General features: G+C 40.5%; 1 long non-coding RNA gene across 2 annotated transcripts in view; it reads right to left on the bottom strand.

The window, feature by feature from the left end:
- Positions 1-13,742, bottom strand: part of LOC107402435 (uncharacterized) — a 51,219-nt gene that overhangs the window by 28,751 nt on the left and 8,726 nt on the right. For both annotated transcript variants that reach the window (XR_013043552.1, XR_013043553.1), the window contains exon 4: positions 1-13,742. This exon is cut by the window's left edge and continues 18,627 nt beyond it. This is a non-coding gene — a long non-coding RNA (uncharacterized LOC107402435).

Genomic DNA, 13,742 nt, shown 5'->3' with positions numbered 1-13,742 from the left:
AAGCCGTGAACAAACATAGTCACGTAGTACTATTTCCAATGACAATCTAAGCACAACCAAACATCCACCACAGTATCAGGGGTACCCACTGTGGTCTGTTAATAATATGGAATACTACACTTCTTAGAAAATAGCACACAACATGGATGAATGTCATAAACAGAAAGGGGTAAAAGAAGCCAGACTACAAAGTAAAAATTCTGTATGGTTCTATTTATATAAAGTTTAAAACAGAGAAAACTAATCTATTAGCAATTAGATGAAAATAGTATCCACCCTAGGATGGGTAGTGTGTGACAAGAAAATACTTTGGAGCATCTTTGGGAGATTGTAATATTCCCATTTTTTCCCTTATCTTGGAGCTATTTATGGGCTGTATAAACCTTGTGCTGAGCACATTAAACGGTCATATTTTTACATGTACATATTATAGGTCAGTAAAAACATTATGAAAAATAAACTAATTTTAAATGTTATTTTTTAACTTGAAGAAAACGGACTTTTGTACAAATAGGTTGACTTTCCACCAACAACAAATTTCAGTGCCTCCATCTCTGCTACAAAAAAATCCAAAAGCCACATATAGACCTCTAAGCACATTCTTACCACATTTGAAGGTATGGCAGACATGTAACATTTGACTACTCCCATAGAAAAGAAATATGCTTTCAAAATTCTTTAATTTGTCAAATTTTATATACTCTTTTGAGACTGAGTCTAAAGATGGATTTGTGTCTTATGAATATAGTGAAATGGAGTCACTTTTTATAAGAAACAGAACTTATTAATGAGACAGAAATGGTGGAAGCTAGGGGCAAAGGGTCTGTGAAAAACAAGCCCAAGAAACTCAGTAGATGCACAATTTGGAATCAGTATTCCAGGGCTGTAATTCCCAGTGGCTGCCAAAGCTCTAGGTCAGAGAAGAAGGCACAGAGGGAGTACAAGACAAGTTCTGGATCTGAACTGTAAGGGAAAAAAAAACTCTGGTAAATGAGCAAAAGCCACCCTGAGGTCACAAGACGAGTGACCTGCACTTCCTGACACAAAACAGGAAACAGTGGCTGGGTGTAGGCAGCCTTGGGTACATAAGGAAATGACCTCAGCTGGCCTAGGACAAGAGGATGCAGCCTGGGTGTGCTCTGACCTGCAAGCAAGGATGAGCAGCCAGGCTTACCCAGGGTTCTTCCTCTGGGGTGAGTTTCTAAATACACGTACTCATCTGCTGATCCATTCAAATATTTGCCTTCACTGATCAGGACTCCTGAAACTTTTGGTTCTGCCAGGCTACTTGACAGCTGAGACAGCAGAAGCTAGCTCAAGACCAAAAACCTCACCTTAGTTGCCTATAATAGACAGCAAGAAATAAACCTGAACTTGAAGAACACCAAGGATTTTTACCATGCAATAAACCCTGGTGATTTTCACTAACAAAGGGAAGAATATAAAAAGACAGGTACCCAAACATCCTTTGTGAAAGCTGTACACTCTCTGGAGCAAAAGTACCTTCCTAACTGTGGGCTTCACCACAAGAAAAGCATGTGCTACCTCAACGACAGGGAAACATGGTAAGTGTAAAGGACACAGGAAATATCAATCAGCAAACTGCTGGCATGGATGTCTGAAGCACCCAACAAGAGCATGTACACATCCTCCAGGTCCCTTAGCTTCTGCTCTGATCTCCACTCCTCCCTTCTTTCCTAGACATAGGGATCACTCACATCTTCACTCTGACATTACAATTGTAGAGTATAGGGAATGAGATTACATAGAAAGAAGCTTAATACCTATCCTGTACTTTAAAAAAATCAGCATGCTCCAGAATCTATACAAGGACCCCTTCCTTTACCAACCAGAACCAGCAGAGTTCCTCCTTGGGAGACTCACTCCCCTTTCCAGAATGAAGCAACTTGTCAACTGCAGACATATAACTAAAACACATGATGGCTACTGAGTGTTGCACACTGACATATTTAGCCAAAGGCTGGGTCTTTTATCTAGGAAGCAATATCATGTTCTCCAGGGTAATAAGTATGTGTTTCTTGTATTTAAGAGAACTTCAGCAAGCAGAAGTTCTGCAAGACAGAACAAATACTTCAGCTACAGAAGGAAGGAAAACAGCTCCAGGCTAGACTAGAATCATTCCCACATGATGCCTGTTTGCAAATCCTTCCCTGTTACCCTTAAAGGTATTAGCACCTAAACATGCCAGCATCATTAGCATGCTTGGAGCACCAGGAACATGGCCTTGTGTAGTTCATGTGACCAGCCTGGGGTGTAAGTGTGTTAAAGGGGCAGGAGCTGTGACAAGTGCCTGGAAACATCTTTCTGGGTACAATTATGTATGGCAAGACACTGAAGTGTTTGTCAAGATCCCTGTACACATGGGAGTGGGGGAAGAAAACAAAGATAATGGCAGTGGCCCAACAATTCCTGACCGAGACATAGTGATTTATACTAGCAAATCATATCACAGATATGATTCCAGCCCTGACCAACAGTGTAATCATCACTCTTAAAGATCTGAGAAAATTCGGCCAGATTATCATCTCCTGGGACACTAATGAGACAGAGCCTCCTTTGACCAAGCAATCACCATTAGATCTGAGGGCTGGGAGAACAGTCCCAAGGGGAAGATGTTGTTACCCACAGACTGCCATTCTCTAATCTTACAAGCCACTTCCCCTCAAACTGCCCATATCAGGACACAGGTCTTAGCTGGCCAGAGAGACGTTTTTAAGACTTGTGTCTAAGACTTGTACATCAAACTATCACAACTGACTCTGGGTGATATGTAGACAACCACTATCATCAGCTGGCTCACTTTCTAGGAGTCAAAAGAGAGCATCTTGGGCCTTAAAACCCTGTTTAACCATCTCAACTCCTCTTCTCAAAACCCCTGCCTTGATTACAATACCCAAAAGTATCCTAGAAGCCATATGAGCTACTAAAGCTCAGATCTTCTCTCCAGGGCCTTGGGGTAAAGGTTAGCAAGCTTGCCAACAGACATGAAAGAAATCTACAGTCCAAGGTATGGCTATGCAGAATAAGAATTCCAGACCATGAGGGAGGGAGGAATAGATGAGTGGGTAAGTGGAAAACCAAGGGATAGTTTCCTTAGTGTGGATGAAGCCTAGTCTCTGAGGGCAGAGCCAGGGACCCCTGCAGGACAGCCCAACAAACTTCTGTCTTTAGAAACCAAAAGATGCTATATAAGCTCAAGCTTGCCCAGCAGAGGTGACACTAAGCAGAGACAATGCTGACCGCATTGCTGACTATAAATCTAGTCCACTCAGCTGGGTCTGGCCTCCTCCAGGCCGGCCCCCCAACAGCTACAGTTTTGCTAAATTTAGGGCTGCTCCCAGCCACCCCAGCGACTCGGCACTTCGTGTCCATTTCAGGTTCATCTGGGGACAGAGAGGAACAGAACTTGTTGAGATCTGCCCTCATGTGACCCTCCCTCTTCCCCACTGAAGGCAGGGACCCAGGAGAGCAGAATATGTGAGTAACCAGTCAGAGATTTCCTGAGTTTTGTGAGTAGGCTCTGCACTCAAGGTTTCACTCAGAGAAAATGGCTGCTGGCTCCAGGAAAATCACCCTACCAGGTCTGTTCCTCCTCACACCAGTGTCACTCTCTCTGGGAGTCCAAGATACTGTGCCCTGTTAGGGTAGGGTAGGATAAGATACCCTGTCACCAAATAAGCGGATAAAGAATCACCCTCCATACAGGGCTCTATGAAAAACTTGGAGACAGAGCACACACAGTCAAATACTAGAGGCCTTAAAGGACAGAGATCAAGCTGCAGATCCTAAATCAGACTCTACAGTGGAATCAACCAGGAAGCCCTGAACTCCTGACACCCCTGCAACCTCTCCCCAACCAAAAAAAAAAAAACAAAAAACAAAAAACAAAAAAAACAAAACACCGGCTACCTTGTCTGGGCTTTGCACATTTTAGGAGACTCGAGGACCTCTGTGCACAAGTCTGTCAACCACAGGTTTGGGAATTCAGCTTCTACTTTCTGGAAATTTAAGACATACTAGTAGGGATTCCAGACATAATCACTTCCTGCTACATCACTGTGGGTAAGTTATTCAATCTTTGCTGGCTATAAAGTGCCTACTAAACACTAAGCACCTATGGCAAGATTGCTCTCAATATGTAACAAGACACTCTGTGTCATGCATACACTGATAGGTAGCAAGTGCTCAATAAGAATTAGGAATCACTATAACAACATGCAGGAGGAAAGGAGGAACCCAAGAGCTAGGTTAAGTCATGAAATGAGAAAGTATGTGGGACTGACAGGACATGAACAAGAGATAAGGCTCCTACTGTCCGAACACTGCCTGCCTATCCATCCTCTCTGTCTCAGTTCACACCTTCCTCCCACATTCTGTGCTTTGCCCTTACTCCTAAATCCTACCATTCAGAGCCCAGGACTGCCTCCTTTGTCAGTGTTTCTATCAATGTCCCATGCTTATGATTTTGGAGTTTTATAATTGGCTACCCTGAACAAACAGCTACCAGCCAAATCAAATACTTGGCCTGTGGATGAATGTTTCAGCAGGGCTTAGTCTTGTCCCTCAAATAAATAAGAAGTAACATGAGGAAAGGCTCAATTCTCACACTTCTGAGTTTTCCTCACAGCACTGGCATTGTGCTAGGTGTATCAGATTCACATATGTAAGATGAAAACACATGTTTTATAGATATGAAAACGCATGTTTTGCAGAGCTAACTGCACATCAGCAGGTACTTAGGCTTAATGCTCAGGAGGAACAGACCCATAGCACTTTGAGCCTCCATTCAATCACAAGGATACATCATTGCCCCATTCCATCATACAAGGCCCTACTCACCTACTCCTAGGCCCTGTGGCTCCTGCTACCAAATCATCAACCCTCATGATTTACTGAACCCCACAACAGCCAGTCAAAGCTCAGTTCTGCCCACATCAAGTCCAGAGCAGCTGGCTACTCACAAGCTGTAAGCTTCTTACAGATTAAAGATCCTAATTTAAACCTCTGTGTGAGGTACAGCATGTGGGTCAGTACTCTGCAGGCCCATTGGCACAGAGAAGCAGCCATGATCTGAGAAATGCTTCAAGGGGGGCAGGGCACACAAATAAACACATGAAGCCTGAGTAACTTTGAGTCGGAGTTTCTGAGACCTCAGTGACATCACCAGGAAGAGTCAGCTACTACCATCCACTAGGAACCTAAGTATGTGAATTCCATCACCTTCCTCAGTGAACCTCAGAAGCACAACACTAGCAGAGTAAAGTAAGTTAGAATGGCTTTTTTCTTGCCCAGACCTTGATATGTGGAAAATATTTCTGCTGGGAAATTTAAAAAAGAAAAAAAAAAAGAATAAATCTTAGAAAGCAAGGAAATAGCTATTAAAGCAGGAAGCAGGAGACAAGGGCTGGGGCTAAACATCTGTATTCTTAGAAACTCTTGAGTAAGAAGGGAGGAACAGAGACATTTGTTCCTATCCCTGCCTTTGTTTGGCCTCTCTCCCCAGCTCCTCTACAATAGGAAGCATCTCACATATGGGTAAACAGCCTCAGACCTACCTAGGTTTTTTTGCTTTTTAAAAAAAAAAAAAAAAATTTTTTTTTTAAGTCTTCAGTACAGTTGCTTCCATAGAGATAGCTTCTGGGGAAGTAGCTGGAACCTGCTGTCTATGCTAAGAACACAGGAACCCATTCAGGACAGTACTCCTATATATTCTAGAGCTTGACCCAAAGTAAGGCCCAGGTTACTCAAAGTAACTCCTGCACCATTGTGTATATGTCGTGTGTGTATGTGTGTGTGTGTGTGTGTGTGTGTGTGTGTGTGTGTGTGTGTGTGTGTATGCAAAAATGAAGAAATATTTCATGAAATAATACCTTTATCACATATCATACATTTCAATTTTTCTATTATATATACACATATTTTTTTTTTACTAACATTTAACTACACAAAATAAGAAGTTTCATTAAGACTTATCCATATACATGCATATTTTCTAATGCTGATCTCCCATTATACTGATTTCATACCATCCCATTGTTAAGTCCTTTCTCTGCAATATCCTCAGCTAGGACTACCCCAGTCCTCAAGCCTTCCCAGGGCCCATGATCTTTTTCCTCTTGCTCCAATGATACCTTTAGTGCTGGTCCAGCTAACAAGCACAACAGGCTGATTCCTGGCCAACATGCTTCACCAGCTGCAGCACTTCTCACCCTATAAAGTAGCCTCAGAACTGAACAGACCTGTGGCACCAGACAGAAAGGCCATCTGTACTGTTCCTGTGTTCACGTCTTCTAACAGTTTAGTTGTACATCAGACATGCTACAAAATCCTAGAGCCTAAAGTCTGTTTGTTAATGTTAGTTAAATAGAGACAATTTTAGTTTTGTTTTTAAAAAACAACAGGATAAAATAATTCATTTAAAAACTATCCTTAGTCTAGTCTTTCTAGTCTTCCAAGTAGCCTATGAAAAGTTGCCACCTCCTCCTCTAGACAGCCTACCCTGATGGATCTAATAGTAAAGGAATTCTCCAAAGCCCAGACTACAGTAATATGAAATCCTAATGACTCCTTTCTACAGTCCACCTTCCCAGAAACACAACACACTGGTCTTTATATCTGTGGTTACTGCTAGCTGGGTATCAGAGTAAAAAACCATGTCTTAGAAAATCAATATTCTCTCCTGGCATGATGGCACACGCCTTTAGTCCCAGCAGTAGATAGCATAGAGGGCCTATAACCAGGCCAAAGCCAGTAAGTCTCCTTCCAGCAGCTCACCTTTTAAAAGTGTGCTTCTGCTCATAACCATTGGACAACGACTCCAAATGTATAATCCATAGCTTCTTGTATAAACACAATGGAGAAGGGCCCTTCCAGGATGTATGCCTACGTTCCTGGACCACATTGTGAATGAAAGAACTAAAAGAATGCAACAAAGAGGTATTGCTTCTCTTTAAGAAAGCTGGATGACAATGAAGTATTGTAGAAACTTCTGCACAGAAAAGAAAACAAGCATGAAAAGACAACCTGCAGAACTTGAGAAAATGCTGGCAAACTACGTACCTGCCAGGATCAACATCCAGAACATATAAAGAACTCAAACAGCTCAACAGGAGAAAACAAATAGTCTGATCTTAAAATGGGCAAATGACCTAAACAAATATTTCTTTTAAAAAGACAAACAGCCAACAAGTATTTGAGACAATATTCAATGTCACTGATCATCAGAGAAATATAAATCAAAACCACAATGGAATATCATCTCACCCTAATGAAAATGGATACTATCAAAAGCACATAATAATAAAATAGTAGTAGTAGTAGTAGTAGTAGTAGTAGTAGTAGTAGTAGTAGTAGTAGTATGCCAGGAAGGATAAAGTAAAAAAGGTAACTCTGTCACACTGGTAGAACTGTAAATTTGTACAGCTACGGTGGAAAACTGTATTCAGGTTCCTTAAAAATGGAACAAACAAACAACTAGAAATAAACCAGGCGTGGCATGTGCAGGCCTGCAGTGCCAGCACCCAGGAGGCTGAGACAGGAAGATCATGAGTTTTAGGCTAGTCTGGACTATATTTCAAAAAGCAAAACAAACAAAAAATACCCTGGAAATAGAACTACCACATAATCTAGAAATCCCAATACAAGGAATATATTTAAAGGAATTGAAGTTGGTATGTCAAAGAGACATTTTTATGACATGTTTACTGTAGCACTAGTCATAATAGCCGAGAGAGAAAGAGAGAATCAACCTCAATGTCCATCAATGGGGGAATGGACAAAGAAAATGTGGTGCATATGCACGCACACACACACACACACACAGAGTAGAATATTATTTCACCATAAAAGACTGAAATCCAAGCCGGGCGGTGGTGGCGCACGCCTTTAATCCCAGCACTCGGATCTCTGTGAGTTCGAGGCCAGCCTGGGCTACCAAGTGAGTTCCAGGAAAGGCGCAAAGCTACACAGAGAAACCCTGTCTCGAAAAACCAAAAAAAAAGACTGAAATCCTGTTATTTGAAGCCATATGACCTAGAAGCTATTACATTAAGTGACATAAGCCAGGCAAAGAAAGATGAACACACATTCTCATAGGCATGGAATGCTGTGTGGAAGCTACAAAGTTGACTTCACAGATGCAGAAAGTTGAACAGTGGTCAAAGGTTAGGAAAGGGTCAAAAGCACGGAAAGTGGACAATTCACGACAGTGAAGTAAGATAGACAAAAGATTTCTAATCTCCTACAGTGTAGTAGGGCATCTACAGCTGACAATAATTTACTGTTTAATTCAGAACAGCTAGCATAGGACTGACTGATTAACTGACTGGCTGGTCTTGCAAAGAGGACTCTCAATGTTTCCAACATAAAGAAATTATATCTGAGAAGACAGAAACATCAATGATCCTGATTTGACCATCACACACTATACAGATGTACTGGCATACCAGCAGCCCCCAAAATATGTGCAAATATGTCTGTGTGTAAGTATGCAGCTATATACATTCATGTATATGTGCTTTAAAGGAGTAAGCTGGCTACTCAAGCTACCATGGCTACCTCTTTCAGAATGTTGTTCCAGAGCAGTGTTAGCCCCCTAAATCACAGCATGGTCATGACTAGAATGGTCACATTATGAAACTAGAAAAACATAGTCAATAAATGCCTCAGTGATGTCTTCCCTAACATTACAAAATCATTCCATACAATGTCTTCAGCAGCTACCAAATAAATCTGTTCTGGCAGATTCTATGAAACACAGCTTTATAGTCCTGGGTCATAGGATGGACTTATCCTCCAGCCCATCAAGCAGTAAGTATTGGTGAAACTCAGGCCTTTAAATATGAGGAACAACAAAGACGAGGTTAGCAGAAGTAATGTGGTCAAGAACCTCTGAGTGAGTATGTCTAAGGAGGGACCTTAGGATGAAGATGAAAATGTTAGTATCCTTTATTTTTTGCTGGAAAATAATAAGTCAAACCAAACTATTATTTAGCATGTTTATGGACACAGGCACGATGCTTAAATTTGTGTGGCAACTGTTACCTAATGTACAAGAGGCCTCCTATGTAGGATCCCAAGGGCAGAAGAGGGGCAGTGGCATGTTAGACGTGCAAACTTACTTACAGACACACTCTTTAACACAGTGGATGACTGAAGCCAAAGTACTATGCAGTCCCTGACTGACTCACAAAATATGGAAAAAGTAGCTCAACTTACAGAAGAATTATACTTTTTTTAGCTAGGAGAGTTTGAAAATTTGCTGACCTCTTCTATGATGAATGCCTGTCAACAGAATGTTTAGGAATATCTTTAAAGAAGCAAATACTAAATCTGTCCCTTTCAAATGAATTGAGCTTTTAAAAATGAGCAAAAGCCATAATTCCTCAAAAAAAAAAACATTTTGAAAACAAGCTCTTAGAAATAATTTCCACCTTATGTCATGACACTGCCAATTTCAATTAAGGACATGTCTAAAATCTATCTACATAAACTTAACTAGAAATATCTAGTTTCAAAATTTCCCCAAATGAATGGTCTTGAATCCAGCTATTAAAACATAAAAATATACAAACTCTTCCAATGAGTTTGTAACTATTGATATCTAGAAATATTAAAACTAATATATTAGCTGAGTTTCAGAAACTGATATTTATTACATAGAATCTAGAACTTCCTTAACATATACATATTTGTGAAATCTCTATTAAGAAAAATATATACTCACTTGAACCTGAACTTTAAACTACTAGATGACACCAACATATTCCAAAGCAATACAGTATACTCATTTGTGCTATTCTTACTAATAAGCATTCTTAGTCATTAATTCCATTTAATTGTTCAACAAATGTCTATCTCCTACATGAAAGGCTCTGTCTCTGCTCTGAAACAAAGCAAGGGACAAAACTGACAAAAATCACTAATCATATAACTCCTGTTCCAGTGAACAAAAAGAGAAAAGATACTGATGGAAATTGTTATAGTCAGTGTTCGGTTGCTGTGAAGAGACACCATGACCAGAGCATTGTCATAAAGAGACACTGGGCTTGGCTTGGGCTTTGGGAAACTCCAAAGCCCACCCCACTGATACACTTCCTCCAACAAGACCACACCTATTCCAACATAACAACACCTTCCAATCCCTCCCAAGTCTGCTACTCTCTGATGACTAAGCATTTAAATATATGAGCCTATGGACGTTCTTACTCAAACCAGCACAGAAATATTTTTTTTAATTGTTGTTCTTTTTTTTTTTAAATTTTATTTTATTTTACAATACCATTCAGTTCTACATATCAGCCATGGGTTGCCCTATTCTCCCCCCTCCCACCCAGCCTATGAAACACAGCTTTATAGTCCTGGGTCATAGGATGGACTTATCCTCCAGCCCATCAAGCAGTAAGTATTGGTGAAACTCAGGCCTTTAAATATGAGGAACAACAAATGACTATGGCTTATAATAAATTACCCCCAGCCTACCCCCCATTCCCACCTCCTCCAGAGCAAATCCTCCCCCGAGGACTGCAATCAACCTGGTAGACTCAGTCTAGGCAGGTCCAGTCCCTTCCTCCCAGACTGAGCCAAGTGTCCCTGCATAAGCTCCAGGTTTCAAACAGCCAACTCATGCAATGAGCACAGGACTTGATCCCACTGCCTAGTTGCCTCCCAAACTGATCAAGCCAATCAACTGTCTCACCTATTCAGAGGGCCTGATCCAGCTGGGGGCCCCTCAGCCTTTGGTTCATAGTTCATGTGTTTCCATTCATTTGGCTATTTTTTTTTCAATAATTGAGTAGAACCGAAATTTATTATAAGCCACAGTCATAGAAATATTTATTATATTAAATGGTGATAGAGAAAAAGCACTGTGTGAAGGGTTACAGAGAATACTAGAGAATTGTGAGGGCTGCCCCTGAGGCCCCTGAGAAGGTAAGACACAGGAAATATGAGAAAAACATAGGCTGAGTTGGAAGAAGATTCCAAACAGAGAGAACTAGAGATAAAAAGGCCCCTAACACAGTGCTTGAGAAACATGAAGGAGGTCAATGATGATGGCACAAAGTGTAGTTAAAGAAAAAAAGAACTTGAGAGGATGGAGATGCAGTAGTACAGGAGCTGGGTCCTACAGACCTGTGTTGTACCACATGGCAGTCACTAGCTACCACTGGAGATGTGCTATGACTCAGCACAAACAGTGAACTAAACAAGGACAATGTAACCCACTTCAGAAATAAAAACACTTCTGACATACAAGCTTAAATAAAATACAGGACTACAATTAATTTCAACAGCTTCATTCCCTTTGCCAGATATTTTAAAACTACCTATGTGATTCTCCAATGTTTCTTACATTGTGTCTCTATTTTACAGTAATGATACAAGCTACACTGTTCTGGGGGGCCTCACTGAGGACCACAGTATTTCCTCAGTGATGGAAAGCCACCACTGGGGTTTCAGTACAACAGAGCATAACAAGACTTCTGCTTCACAGGAAGATTCTAGTTGCTGTAAGAACTCTCTCTAGCCTTTGAGGGACAGAGAAGCAGAGATCACAGCAACTGGCCAAGGTGCCAGCAGGGGAAGCAGTTCTGACCGGTCAGATGTGGGGGTACTTTAGAGATTTGCACATGGTGGGGATAGAGGACCACAAAAATGAGAAAAACGAAATACAACATTTAGTGTTCTAATAAGCACCTGAAAGGATAGCACTCCCATCATTGTGATGAAAAAACTAAATAAAAAAGTTAGTTCAGTTTGGGACATGTTCAGTGTAAATATCTATTAATATCAGTACTGAGATGTTAAACCAGCAGACCCATATACAGGTCTACAACTCAGGAGAAAGCCTGGATTAAAGAAAAAAAAATGGGAAGCATCATCACACAGACTTTAACTTTTCATTAGGGAAAATGTATAACATAAATAAAATTATAGAGAAAGCAGTAAAATAAAACTCATCAAGCAACTTCAGAAATAATCAATGCATGGTCATTGCTATTTCTCTTCTGTGACTTGAAATGAACTAGAGACATTATAAGTAAGACATTTAAAGACTTGATGTAGAAAAGACTCACAGTGAGGATGGAAAAGATAAAGAAGTGCCCCATGGATAGAATATTGAAAATGAATGGCCAGTGAAGGCAATAAGAGACCAGAAACAGATGCCCTGGAAACAAGATGAAGTCAGCCTCAAGGAAAATGGCAGGACCAGGTTTGTCAAACCCTGCTGAAGAGCCACCAATGAAGTCAGATCCCAGGTGCTCACCAGGGGAAGTGTCAGGAGCATGTCAATCAAGAGTGGTGGGATTCTAGGTGGACATGGAAACATGAGAGTAAAGAAGTCTAAAAAGTAGAATCTGGGTCTTCTTTAAATGAGAAAACAGTAGCCAGTGGAAAAGATCCAACAGAGGGAAAACAGGTGATGTGGGTAGGGGAGTGGGCAATGTCCTGAATAGTCAAGAAGGAAGGATACCCAACAGACAAGGGCTGTCTAGGACAGAACTGTAACTAGCAAACAGACAAAAAGAGAAAGCACCACATATAACAACCACTGACAACTTTCAATGTTGTGTTTAACTATGTATTATTAATATAGAAATGCTATATATAACATATATACAGGAGGATACTTAAAAGTTTAACTAATATGTTCATGTATCAAAATATTATTATAAAAAATCAAATTCTAAACCTTCAGTGACTAGAGACAGGTATCATGCTAAATTTAAAATATTATGTATTATCCTAAGTATATAATAGAGAACATATGAATGTTAGAAGTATACCAGTCTTTACATCTGAGAATATACATTTACTAAAAAGTATTTTTAAAAATTGTAATACTCAATCCTACAATATAGCTGAAATTCAACTGAAAATGCAAAAAAAAAATAACAAAAATAAACCTAATAATATCTAAGAATTACAGGTTATTTTTTAAATCTGGAGAAGTTATTTACATAGGGAAATGTAAATTATTAGCATAAGCCTGAATTGTATCAGCAGATTCTGTTCCTATAGTAGCACAGATGCTTAACAATGTACAGCTTCAGCAAAGAGCAGCACACTGAAAACATGGAACTGTCACCTGACCAGCTGGTAGAACAGGCAAGAGCCCAACCCAATCCACAGTTAGCAAAAACATGGATCCAACTTGCTCTATTATACCAGCACCACTGGATACTTGCCAAGACCTGTACCAATTGGGAAGAGCTTTTTGAATGTTTTCATTTACTCTCTCTGACATCCATTATTTAAGCAAGCTCACCAACTGTCGGAGCTACACACACTCAAGTCAGAGTATTAAACACAATAGTAAAGCAATGCCACTACAAAAGGCAAGTTACAGGAGTATGAAAAGGAGGCAAGCCAGAGAACTTTATCTGGCTTCTTATGGACACCTCTCATCAACCACATGAAATGACAGCATGAATCCATGAACCCTAGGCCCTAAAACAGGCAGATTAAGCAGCATGGAAATGAGTCATAGTCATACAGCACACAAGAAAAGCTGACAGTACTTCTCACTGTTTAGAATGTAGTATCCATGACAGTCAGGCCCTGACCATCTTCTCACAGGTATCTGTCCAAGGTCTAATACATTGCCTGGCAGAGAGCAGGACCTCAAGAATAGTTAGTAGCTAGACATGGTGTCATATGCCTAAGATTTCTGCACTTGGGAGCCAGTCTGGTCCATGCAGTGGGTTCCAAACCAGCCAGTG

Source organism: Peromyscus maniculatus, chromosome 11 (assembly GCF_049852395.1).
Source record: "Peromyscus maniculatus bairdii isolate BWxNUB_F1_BW_parent chromosome 11, HU_Pman_BW_mat_3.1, whole genome shotgun sequence".
Lineage (NCBI taxonomy): Eukaryota > Metazoa > Chordata > Mammalia > Rodentia > Cricetidae > Peromyscus > Peromyscus maniculatus.
This window is presented reverse-complemented; position numbering and strand designations above follow the sequence as displayed.